The sequence below is a fragment of the Neophocaena asiaeorientalis genome, unplaced genomic scaffold, assembly GCF_003031525.2.
Source record: "Neophocaena asiaeorientalis asiaeorientalis breed wild unplaced genomic scaffold, Neophocaena_asiaeorientalis_V1.1 scaffold198, whole genome shotgun sequence".
Taxonomy (NCBI): domain Eukaryota; kingdom Metazoa; phylum Chordata; class Mammalia; order Artiodactyla; family Phocoenidae; genus Neophocaena; species Neophocaena asiaeorientalis.
This window is the reverse complement of record NW_020175221.1, coordinates 7,651,271-7,662,637: the sequence shown is the minus strand read 5'-3', so window position 1 is coordinate 7,662,637 and position 11,367 is coordinate 7,651,271.

Below are 11,367 nucleotides of genomic sequence, written 5' to 3'. Positions count from 1 at the left end.
GGTTTTTGCATTTTGTTTATGGTTTCCTTTGCTGTGCAGAAGCTTTTAAGTTTAATTAGGTCCCATTTGTTTATTTTTGTTTTTATTTTCATTACACTAGGAGGTAGATACAAAAAGACATTTCTGTGATTTATGTCAGAGTGTTCTGCCTATGTTTTCCTCTAAGAGTTTTATAGTATTCAGTCTTACACTTAGGTCTTTAATCCATTTTGAGTTTATTTTTGTGTGTGGTGTTAAAGAATGTTCTAATTTCATTCTTTTATGTGTAGCTGTCCAGTTTTCTCAGAACCACTTATTCAAGAGATTGTCTTTTCTCCATTGTATATTCTTCCCTCCTTTGTTGTAGATATATTGACCATAGGTGTGTGAGTTTATCTCTGGGCTTTCTGTTCTTTTCTGTTGATCTATATTTCTGTTTTGTGCCAGTACTATTACTGTTTTGCTTACTGTAGCTTTGTAGTATAGTCTGAAGTCAGGGAGCCTGATTCTTCCAGTTCCATTTTTCTTTCTCAAGATTGCTTTGGCTATTCAGGGCCTTCTGTGTGTCCATACAAATTTTAAGGTTTTTTGTTCTAGATCTGCAGAAAATGCCACTGGTAACTTGATAGGAATTGCATTAAATCTGTAGATTACCTTGGGTAGTAGAGTCATTGTCACAATATTGATTCTTCCAATCCAAGAACACAGTATATCTTTCTATCTGTTTGTGTCATCTTCTATTTCTTTCATCAGTGTCTTATAGTTTTTGTTTTGTTTTGTTTTGTTTTGTTTGTGGTACACGGGCCCCTCACTGCTGTGGCCCCTCCCACCGCGGAGCACAGGCTCCGGACATGCAGGCCCAGCGGCCAAGGCCCACGGGTCCAGCCACTCCGCGGCACGCAGGATCCTCCTGGACTGGGGCACGAACCCACGCCCCCTGCATCGGCAGGTGGACTCCCAACCACTGCGCCACCAGGGAAGCCCCAGTGTCTTATAGTTTTCAGAGTACAGGTTTTTTGCCTCCTTAGGTAGGTTTATTCCTAGGTATTTTATTCTTTTTGATGTGATGGTAAATGGGATTGTTTCCTTAATCTCTCTTGCTGACCTTTTGATGTTAGTGTATAGAAATGCAACAGATTTCTGTGTATTAATTTTGTATCCTACAACTTTACCGAATTTGTTGATGAGCTCTAGTAGTTTTCTGGTAGCATCTTTAGGATTTTCTAAGTATAGTATCATGTCATCTGCAATCAGTGACAGTTTTACTTCTTTTTTTCCAATTTGGATTCCTTTTATTTCTTTTTCTTCTCTGATTGCTGTGGCTAGGACTTCCAAAACTATGTTGAATAAAAATGGTGAGAGTGGACATCCTTGTCTTCTTCCTGATCTTAGAGGAAATGCTTTCACCTTTTCACTGTTGAGTATGATGTTAGCTGTGGGTTTGTCACATACAGCCTTTATTTATTTATTTTTTTAAATTATTTTTAAAAATATTTATTTATTTGGTTTGTTGGGTCTTAGTTGTGGCAGGTGGGCTCCTTACTTGTGTCTTATGGGCTCCTTAGTTGTGGCACACAGGCTCCTTAGTTGTGGCATGCAAACTCTTAATTACAGCATGCATGTGAGATCTAGTTCCCTGACCAGGGAACATACCTGGGCCCTCTGCAATTGAGAGTGCAGAGACTTAACCACTGCACCACCAGGGAAGTCCCTATGGCCTTTATTATGTTAAGGTATGTTCCTTCTATGTCCACTTTCTGGAGAGTTTTTATCATAAATAAGTGTTGAATTTTGTCAAAAGCTTTTTCTGCATCTATTGAGATGATCATATGTTTTCTATTCTTCAGTTTGTTAATGTGGTGTATCACAACGATTGATTTGTGGATATTGAAAAATCTTTGCATCCCTGGGATAAATCCCACTTGATCATGGTGTATGATCCTTTTAATGTGTTGTTGGATTCAGCTTGCTAGTATTTTGTTGAGGATTTTTGCGTCTGTGTTCATCAGTGATATTTGCCTGTAATTTTCCTTTTTTGTGGTATCTTTGTCTGGTTTTGGTATCAGAGTGATGGTGGCCTCATAGAATGAGTTTGGGTATGTTCCTTCCTCTGTAATCTTTTGAAATAGTTCCAGAAGGATAGGTGTTAACTCTTCCCTAAATGTTTGAGAGAATTTGCCTGTGAAGCCATTTGGTCCTGGACTTTTGTTTTTTGGGAGTTTTTATTTTTATTTATTTATTTTTTTGCAGTACGTGGGCCTGTCACTGTTGTGGCCTCTCCCGCTGTGGAGCATGGGCTCCAGATGCACAGGCTCAGTGGCCATGGCTCACGGGCCCAGCTGCTCCGTGGCATGTGGAATCTTCCTGGACCAGGACATGAACCCGTGTCCCCTGCATCGGCAGGCGGACTCTCAATCACTGCACCACCAGGCAAGCCCCCTTTTGGGAGTTTTTAAATCACAGTTTCAATTTCAGTGCTTGTGAGTGGTCTGTTAATATTTTTTATTTCTTCCTCGTTCAATTTTGGGAGATTGTACCTTTCTAAGAATTTGTCCATTTTATTGGCATATGGTTGCTGTAGTAATCTCTTATGATCCTTTGTATTTCTGTGATGTCCGTTGTAACTTCTCCTTTTTCATTTCTAATTTTGATTTGAGCCTTCTCCCTTTTATTCTTGATGAGTTTGGCTAAAGGTTTATCTATTTTGTTTATCTTGTCAAAGAACCAGCTTTGAGTTTCATTGACCTTTGGTATTGTTTTCTTCATCTCTATGTCATTTATTTCTGCTCTGATCTTTATTTCTTTCCTTCTGATAACTTTGGGTTTTGTCTGTTTTTCTTTCTCTAGTTGCCTTAGGTGTAACGTTAGACTGTTTATTTGGGATTTTTCTTGTTTCCTGAGGTAAGATTGTATTGCTCTAATCTTCCCTTTTAAAACTACTTACGCTGCATCCCATAGGTTTTGGATTGTCATATTTTTGTTTTCATTTGTCTCTAGGTATTTTTTAATTTCCTCTTTGATTTCTTCAGTGATCCCTTGGCTGTTTAGTGGCATTTTGTTTAGCCTCCACGTGTTTGTGTTTTTATAGTTTTTTTCTTGTAGTTGATTTCTAATCTCATAGTGTTGTGGGCAGAAAAGATGCTTGATATGATTTCAGTTTTCTTAAATTTACCAGGGCTTGCTTTATGGCCCAGCATGTGATCTATCCTGCAGAATGTTCTATGTGCACTTTCAAAGAATGTGTATTCTGCTGCTTTTGGATGGAATGTTCTATAAATATCAAGTCCATCTGGTCTGACGTGTCATTTAAAGCCTGGGTTTCCTTATTGACTTTCTGTCTGGATGATCTGTCCGTTGATGTAAGTGAGGTGTTAAAGTCCCCCATTATTGTGTTACTGCTGATTTCTTCTTTTATGGCAGTTAGCATTTGCCTTATATATTGAGGTGCTCTTATATTGGGTGCATATATATTTACAGTTGTTGTATCTTTTTCTTGGACTGATCCCTTGATCATTATGTAGTGTCCTTCTTTGTCTCTTGTAACAGTCTTTATTTTAAAGTCTGTTTTGTCTGATATGAGTATTGCTACTTCAGCTTTCTTTTGTTTTCCATTTGCATAGAATACCTTTCTCCATCCCCTCCCTTTCAGTCTGTATGTGTCCCTAGATCTGAAGTGGGTCTATTGTAGACAGCATATATATGGGTCTTGTTTTTGTATCCATTTAGCCAGTTTATGTATTTTGGTTGGACCATTTAATCCATTTACACTTAATGTAATTACCAATATATAGGTTCTTATTTCCATTTTGTTGATTGTTTTGGGTTTGTTATTGTACGTATCTTTTCTTCCCTTCCTCTTTTGTTCTCTTCTTTTGTGATTTGATGACTATCTTTAGTGTTGTTTTTGGATTCCTTTTTCTTTTTTGTGTGTATATCTATTGTCTTGATAGAGTTTTGGTTTGCAGTTACCATGAGGTTTTGATATATCCATCTTTATATATACAAGATTGTTTTAAGTTGCTGGTGTCTTAATTTCAAATGCATTTCCAATATCCTGAATTTGTATTCTGCTCATGATTGCTGGTTTTGATATCATATTTGTGTGTGGATGATTTCCTACCTTTAATGTATGTTTGCCTTTACTGGGTGCTTTCCCATTCATAATTTTCTTATTTCTAGTTGTGGCCTTTTCCACCTAGAGAAATTCCTATAGGATTTGTTGTAAAGGTGGTTTGGTGGTGCTGAATTCTCTTAGCTTTTGCTTGTCTGTAAAACTTTTGATTTCTCTGTCGAATCTGAATGAGAGCCTTGCTGGGTAGAGTATTCTTGGTTGTAGGTTTTTTCCTTTTCATCACTTTAAATATATCATGCTACTCCCTTCTGGCTGGCAGAGTTTCTGCTGAAAAATCAGCTGATAACCTTATGGGGATTCCCTTGTATGTTATTTGGTGCTTTTCCCTTGTTGCTTTTAATATTCTCTCTTTGTGTTTAATTTTTGTCAGTTTGATTAATATGTGTCTTGGTATGTTCCTCCTTGGGTTTATCCTGTATGGAACTCTGCACTTCCTGGCCTTGGGTGACTGTTTCCTTTCCCATGTTAGGGAAGTTTTCAGCCATTATTTCTTTAAATATTTTCTTAGGCACTTTGTCTGTCTCTTCTCCTTCTGGGACCCCTGTAATGTAAATATTGGTGCATTTAATGTTGTCCCAGAGGTTTCTTAGACTGTCCTCATTTGTTTTCATTCTTTTTCCTTTGTTTTGTGGCAGTGAATTCCACCATTCTGTCTTCCAGCTCACTTATTCGTTCTTCTGCCTCATTTATTCTGCTGTTGATTACTTCTGGTGTATTCTTCATTTCAGTTAGTGTATTGTTCAACTCTGTTTGTTCTTTATGTCTTCTAGCTCTTTGCTAAACATTTCTTATATCTTCTTGGTCTGTGCCTCAATTCTTTTTCCGAGATCTTGAATCATCTTTACTACCATTACTCTGAATTCTTTTTCAGGTAGATTGCCTATCTCCACTTCACATAGTTGTTCTTTTGTGGTTTTATCTTACTCCTTTGTCTGGAACATATTCCTCTGCCATCTCATTTTGTCTAACTTTCTGTGTTTGTTGTCCCACAGGCTGCAGGATTGTAGTTCCTCTTGCTTCTGGTGTCTGCCCCCTGGTGGGTGAGGCTGGTCTACGAGGCTTGTGCAGGACTCCTGGTGGGAGGAACTGGTGCTGCTCACTGGTGGGTGAAGCTGGGTCTTGTCCCTCTGGTGGGCAGGCCCATGTCAAGGGGTGTTTTTTGTTTTATTTTTTTGGCTACACCTTGCAGCATGCGGAACTCCTCCAACCAGGGATCGAACCTGTGCCCCCTACATTGGGACCATGGAGTATTAACCACTGGACCACCGGGGAAGTGCTCAACAGGTGTGTTTAGAGGTGGCTCTGGGCTCAGGAAGACTTTAAGCAGGCTGTCTGCTGATGGGTGGGGCTGTTTTCCCACCCTGTTGGTTGTTTGGTCTGAGGCGTCCCAGACTGGGGCCTACGGGCTGTTGGGTGTATCAGGTCTTGGCATCAAAATGGCTGCCTCCAGAAGAGCTCATGCCAATGAGTACTCCTCAGTACCACCACCACCAGTGTCCTTGTCCCCACAGTGATCCATAGTCGCCCCCTACCCAGGAGACCCTCTAAGACCAGTAGGTAGGTCTGGTACAGGCTTCTATGCAGTCACTGCTTTTTCCCCTCGTCCTGGTGTTCATAAGACCTTGTGTGTACCATCTAAGAGTGGAGTTTCTGTTTCCCCCAGTCCTGTGGAGTTCCCATGATCAAGCCCCTCTGGCCTTCAAAGCCAAATGCTCTGGGGGCTCCTCTTCCCTATGCCAGACCCCCAGACTGGGGAGCCTGACATGGGGCTCCAAACTCTCACTCCTGTGGGGGAACCTATGCAATATAATCATTTTCCAGTTTGTGGGTCACCCACCCAGCAGGTATGGGATTTGCTTGTGTTGCGAATGTGCCCCTCCTTCTTCTTTGTCTTTGGAAGTAGAATATCTTTTTTTGGTAGGTTCCAGTCTTTTTTTGTTGATGGTTGTTTAGCAGTTAGTTGTGATTTTGGTGCTTTCATGACGGGAGGTGAGCTCAGTTCCTTCTACTCTGCCATTTTGTCCTCCGTCCAAGATCCACCTGGTTATATGGAGATCTTTCTTGCGATTTTGGGTGTTTGAAATATTCTTCCAGCCTTCAGTAGGTATTCTGTAAGAATTGTTTCAGATGTAGATGTATTTGTGGAAGAAGGTGAGCTCCACGTCCTTCTATTCTGCCATCTTGACTGGAGCCTACAAAGTCCTGTAGATCTTAAAAGTTCTCATCATAAGAAAGAACAAAAAAGGAATAAAGAAAGAGAAAAAAGTAAAGAAAAAGAAAAATATTTTTGTAACTGTATGTGGTGATGAATGTTAATAAGACTTATTGTGGTGAGCATTTTGCAATATACAATTGACCCTTGAACAATGTAGGGCTTGGGGTGCAAACCATCCACCTACCCCCTGCACCACTGAAAATCCACATATAACTTTTGACTCCCCCAAAACTTTACTAATAGCCTACTGTTGACTAGAAGCTTTACTGATAACATAAACAATCAATTAACACATATTTTGTGTTATATGTATTATATGCTGTATTCTTACAATAAAATAAGTTAGAGAATAGAAAATATTATTAAGAAAATCATAAAGAAGAAAAAATAGATTTACAGTACTGTACTGTGTTTATTGATACTGTAAAATTACATTGTTCTGTTTATGAGATGAATTGTCAATACCTACATCAATATTGTCTATTATGATACAAAACACTGTAGATGTTATACATATTACTAACACTAAATATCAAAAATGGAAAGATAATGTGAAAAGGAAATTCATATTTATTTACAGGTATAATGATTCATGCATTGATAATGAAGAAGCAGCATTATGATAGTTCAATGGTAGCCTAGTGTAATTGATACAATTGCTTTGCTATAGCCTAGCCTATACACTAATGAATGAATCGTTTTTAAATGTTTATGGCATACAGTATTACAGTCATATTCGTAATATAGCATTGGAAACATTGTTACTTAAAAAATACCCCCCCTTATCTAATTTGCTGATACACAGTAAGAAAACTAACACATTGTTAATTTTATATTAAATATCACTCACCTTATGCCTATATAAGGGTAGGCTATCCACTTTAATACTAGTCTTGCACACGATGTTATACATGATGAATACTTAGGTGACGATGATGATGTCACAAAAAAGTCTCATACAGTTCTTGCTGTACAGTTATTAGATTTCCACATGAAGACACACACATACACAACAGATAAGCTTATTAGCTGTATGACATGATGATTAGTTACTATTCATTAAGTAGAAGTGGATCATCATAAAGGTCTTGGTCCTTGTCATTTTCACATTGAGTAGGCTGAGGGGGAGGAGGGAGAGGAAGGGTTGGTCTTGCTGTCTCAGGGGTAACAAGAGGTGGAAGGGGAGGAGGGAGAGGCAGGCACACTTGGTGAACTTTACAGAATACATAATAATTTTCTGACTTTTTTGCTTTTTCATTTCTCTGAAAATGTTTCTATAATATATGGTACCAATCTTTCTTCTACCATTTGCTTTAGTTTCAGTGCCTGTATCACAGAAAGGCCCATGTTATAAAAGGAGTTAAAAGCAATTTTGAATAATTGGAACCCTCTGCCAGATTGTCTAATGTCAATTTGTTTTCTGACACTGCTTCTTTTACATCTTCTTCCTAATTGTCTGGCACTGGTTCAGAAGCGCTCACCTCCATCAAGTTGTCTTCTGTGAATTCTTCTGGTGTGGTGTCTGTTAGCTCTTGAATCTCTCCAAGATCCATATCTTGAACCCTTCAGCTTCCACTTTTTCTGTCATATCCACAGTCTCTCTCTTTCATGGTTTCCTTGACTGGCTATGTAGTAAATCCTGGGGAGTCATGCTCAACATCTGGACACAGTTTTCTCCAGCAAAAATATATTGTTTCAGGCTTGATGGCTTTCACAGTTTTTTCTGTAACAACGATGGCATCTTGAATGGTATAATCCTTCCACTTTCCTGATGTTCTATCAGGGTTCTCTTCCATAGTGTGACAATCCTTTTCATAGAGTACCATGTATAATTAGCCTTAAAGGTCCTTATGATCCCCTGATATAGAGGCTGAATTAGAGACATTATGTTTGGGGACAAGTAGATCACTTTGACGCATTCAATGTTGAACTCATGGAGTTCTGGGTGGCTGGGGGCATTGTCCAATATTGAAAGAACTTTAAAAGGCAGTTCCTTACTGGCAAGGTACTTCCTGTCTTCAGGGACAAAGCATCGATGGAACCAATCCAGAAAAGCGGTTCTGGTTGTCCAGGCCTTCTTCTTATACCACCAAAAGACTCATTCTTTAATTGGATTGTCTTTTCATTACTGACTTGTAAGAGTTCTTCCTATATTCTAAATACAAGTCCCTAATCAGAGATGTGATTGCAAATATTTCCTCCCATTCTGTGGGTTGTCATTTAAATACTTTCTTGATGGTGTGCTTTAAATTACAGATGTTTTTAGTTTTTACACTTAGCTCTATGATCTACTTTTAGTTAACTTTTTGCATGTGGTGTGAGGTAAGGGTCCAGATTCATTCTTTTGTATATGGATATCCAGTTGTCCCAGCACCATTTGTTGAGAAGACTGTTCTTTCCCCATTGAACAGTCTTGGCACACTTGTTGAAAATCAGCTTTCCACAGACAGATGGGTTTACTTCTTTCTTTTTTTGTTTGAAGTAGAGTTGATTTACAATATTGTGTTAGTTTCAGGTGTACAACAAAGTGATTCAGTTGTATATATTTTTCAGATTATCTTCCATTATAGGTTATTATAAGATATTGATATAGTTCCCTGTGCTATGCAGTAAATCATTGATGCTTATCTATTTTATGTACAGTAGTTTGTATTTGTTAACACATTTTTGAACTCTCAATTCTATTCCATAGATCTAATATGTCTATCCTTACACCAGTATACTGCTCAGATTATTTTGGAATGGTCTTTTCATTTTTCTTCATTAGCTGAGCGACCTCAGAAAATTTAGTTGCTTAGCGTCAATTTCCTCATTTGTAAATTGGGAATATATTATCCATCTCCCCTCAGGATTGTTGTGGACTAAACAAGAATATAATAAAGCTTTTAGTTAAGTGCTTATCCCATAATACTCCATTTAAAAAATTTTAATGGAAATCTACTTTCCATTCATAATATTTCCTTTCCTTCTGGCTAATCCTCCCCAATATAGACTATTCCTTATATTTTAAAATGTCTTGTGGGTAAGATTGATTCAGTGAGAAGAGGTGGGCATATTCCTGTACCACCACCAGTATTCAACAACCCCTAACCTGAAGAGCATGCATTTTCTCATATGACTCTCTCCTTATATTTTATTTTTATTTTTGCCACTGTGTATTAAGCTCCAGGGCACCTTCCCACTTTCCCCAATAAGCATAGAAACCGGCGCGGTCTTCTGAATCCACACTTAAGAACCAACGTGCTGGCTATCCTGCTTCTGGACCTACCTTCAGTGTTTCTTATCTCCATTTTCCTCTCCACCAGCAGGGAAGCCCTTTGGGTTTATTTATTGTTGGAACAATTGCATCTCAGATTTTCAATTATGAAATTCTCTTCCTTAATCAGTTTCCTTACTTTTCACTTACAATGAATTTGGGATTAGATCCTGACCTCTAATCTTTCAGCCTCTCCCTGTTTTCTTGGTCCATGGCCTTTTTTCTGGACCCATTTGCCTGTATGTAAGCATTTTGGTCAACCATTTCAATGAGACAGTCTCTTTCATTCTAAGAACCCAAGGTCACTTGAATGCAAAAAAAGCCCTTTATTAACTTTAGAGGCTTATCTCCTCAAGTCACTAAGTACTGCTGGGTGGGGAAAGCCAAAAAGCCTTTCCAAGTTGTTCCCTGTATTCTTCTTTAGTCCTTTCTTGGGCTCCCCCCAATGCTAATATTATCTTTAGTCTCTGCTAGTTATTTCTGTTTTGTCTGCAAATCAGTGAGGGCCTTTCCTATCCTAAAATATCTCATTCTTCAGCCTCTTATGTGTTCTGTTTCTTCATCATATCTGTAAAGAGTATTCTTTACTTGGTACACCACCTTTTGGTTTGTATTCATTCCCTAAATAAATTATGCTTGGTGACTGTGCAGGGAAGAGTTTTTAACATAGCAGGCCTGAGGTTGCTGTCTTTAGAAGGGCCTACTTGCAGGGTTGGCTCTTGGCTGGAGCCTGAGAATTTGGCTTTTGAAAAGTTCCTTGCTTTTCAGATAACACTTTTGCCTGCTTGGGGCACTGAATGCCTGCTTTCCTTCTGGGTGTCTGGAGTTTTGATAGTTATGATTTTGGTCTTTGTGCCTGTAACCAGCCCTCAATAAAATCCTTGGACTCCCGAGTCTCCAGCAGGCTTCTCTGGGCAGAGACATCGCACAACACGTAGGAGGCTTATGCATAGATTCCTCCAGACTCCATGTGATGTGTCTCTTTCCCTTGATGATCCTGTTGTATATCTTTCTCTACAATAAATGATAGCCTCTGAGTCCTGCAAGTCCTTCTAGCAAACCACCAAATGTGTAGGTGGCTGTGGGACCTCTTACAGTGACCTTCCTCACCACCCTTAATTCAAGCCGCTCTCAAAAGCTTGATCTATTTATGAGATCTGGAAGTCTTTTCTTAGTTTGTAACATCTGTTGCCAATACTCTTGCTTCCAGAAACTTTCCTTCCTCTACTTCGGTAAGAACACCCTGCCCTGCCTCTCCTCACACCTCATTCATCTTCACAGACAGTTGTTGAATGCCTGGAAGTACCAGGCAGTGGGCCTGGTACACAATAGCGAGTGAAAACAGTCATGGTGCAGCATATGGTCTAGTGGGAGAAGACAAGAAGCAGATGGTACATTCTGAGAAAAGTACTGTGTTGTAAGAGTGATTAAAAGGGGAGATATACTTCAGAAGGGTGGTCAGTGAGGAAGTCCATAGGATGTTCTGTGGAGATAGCAAAGGGGCAGGTAAAGTCTGTTTGGTAAAGAACCAGAACAGCAGAGAACAGCACATGTAAATGATTAAAAAGGCACTTGGCGGGCTTCCCTGGTGGCGCAGTGGTTGAGAGTCCGCCTGCCGATGCAGGGGACACGGGTTCGTGCCCCGGTCCGGGAAGATACCACATGCCGCAGAGCGGCTGGGCCCGTGAGCCATGGCTGCTGAGCTTGCGTGTCCGGAGCCTGTGCTCCGCAACGGGAGAGGCCGCAATGGTGAGAGGCCCGCGTACCACAAAAAAATAAAAAAAG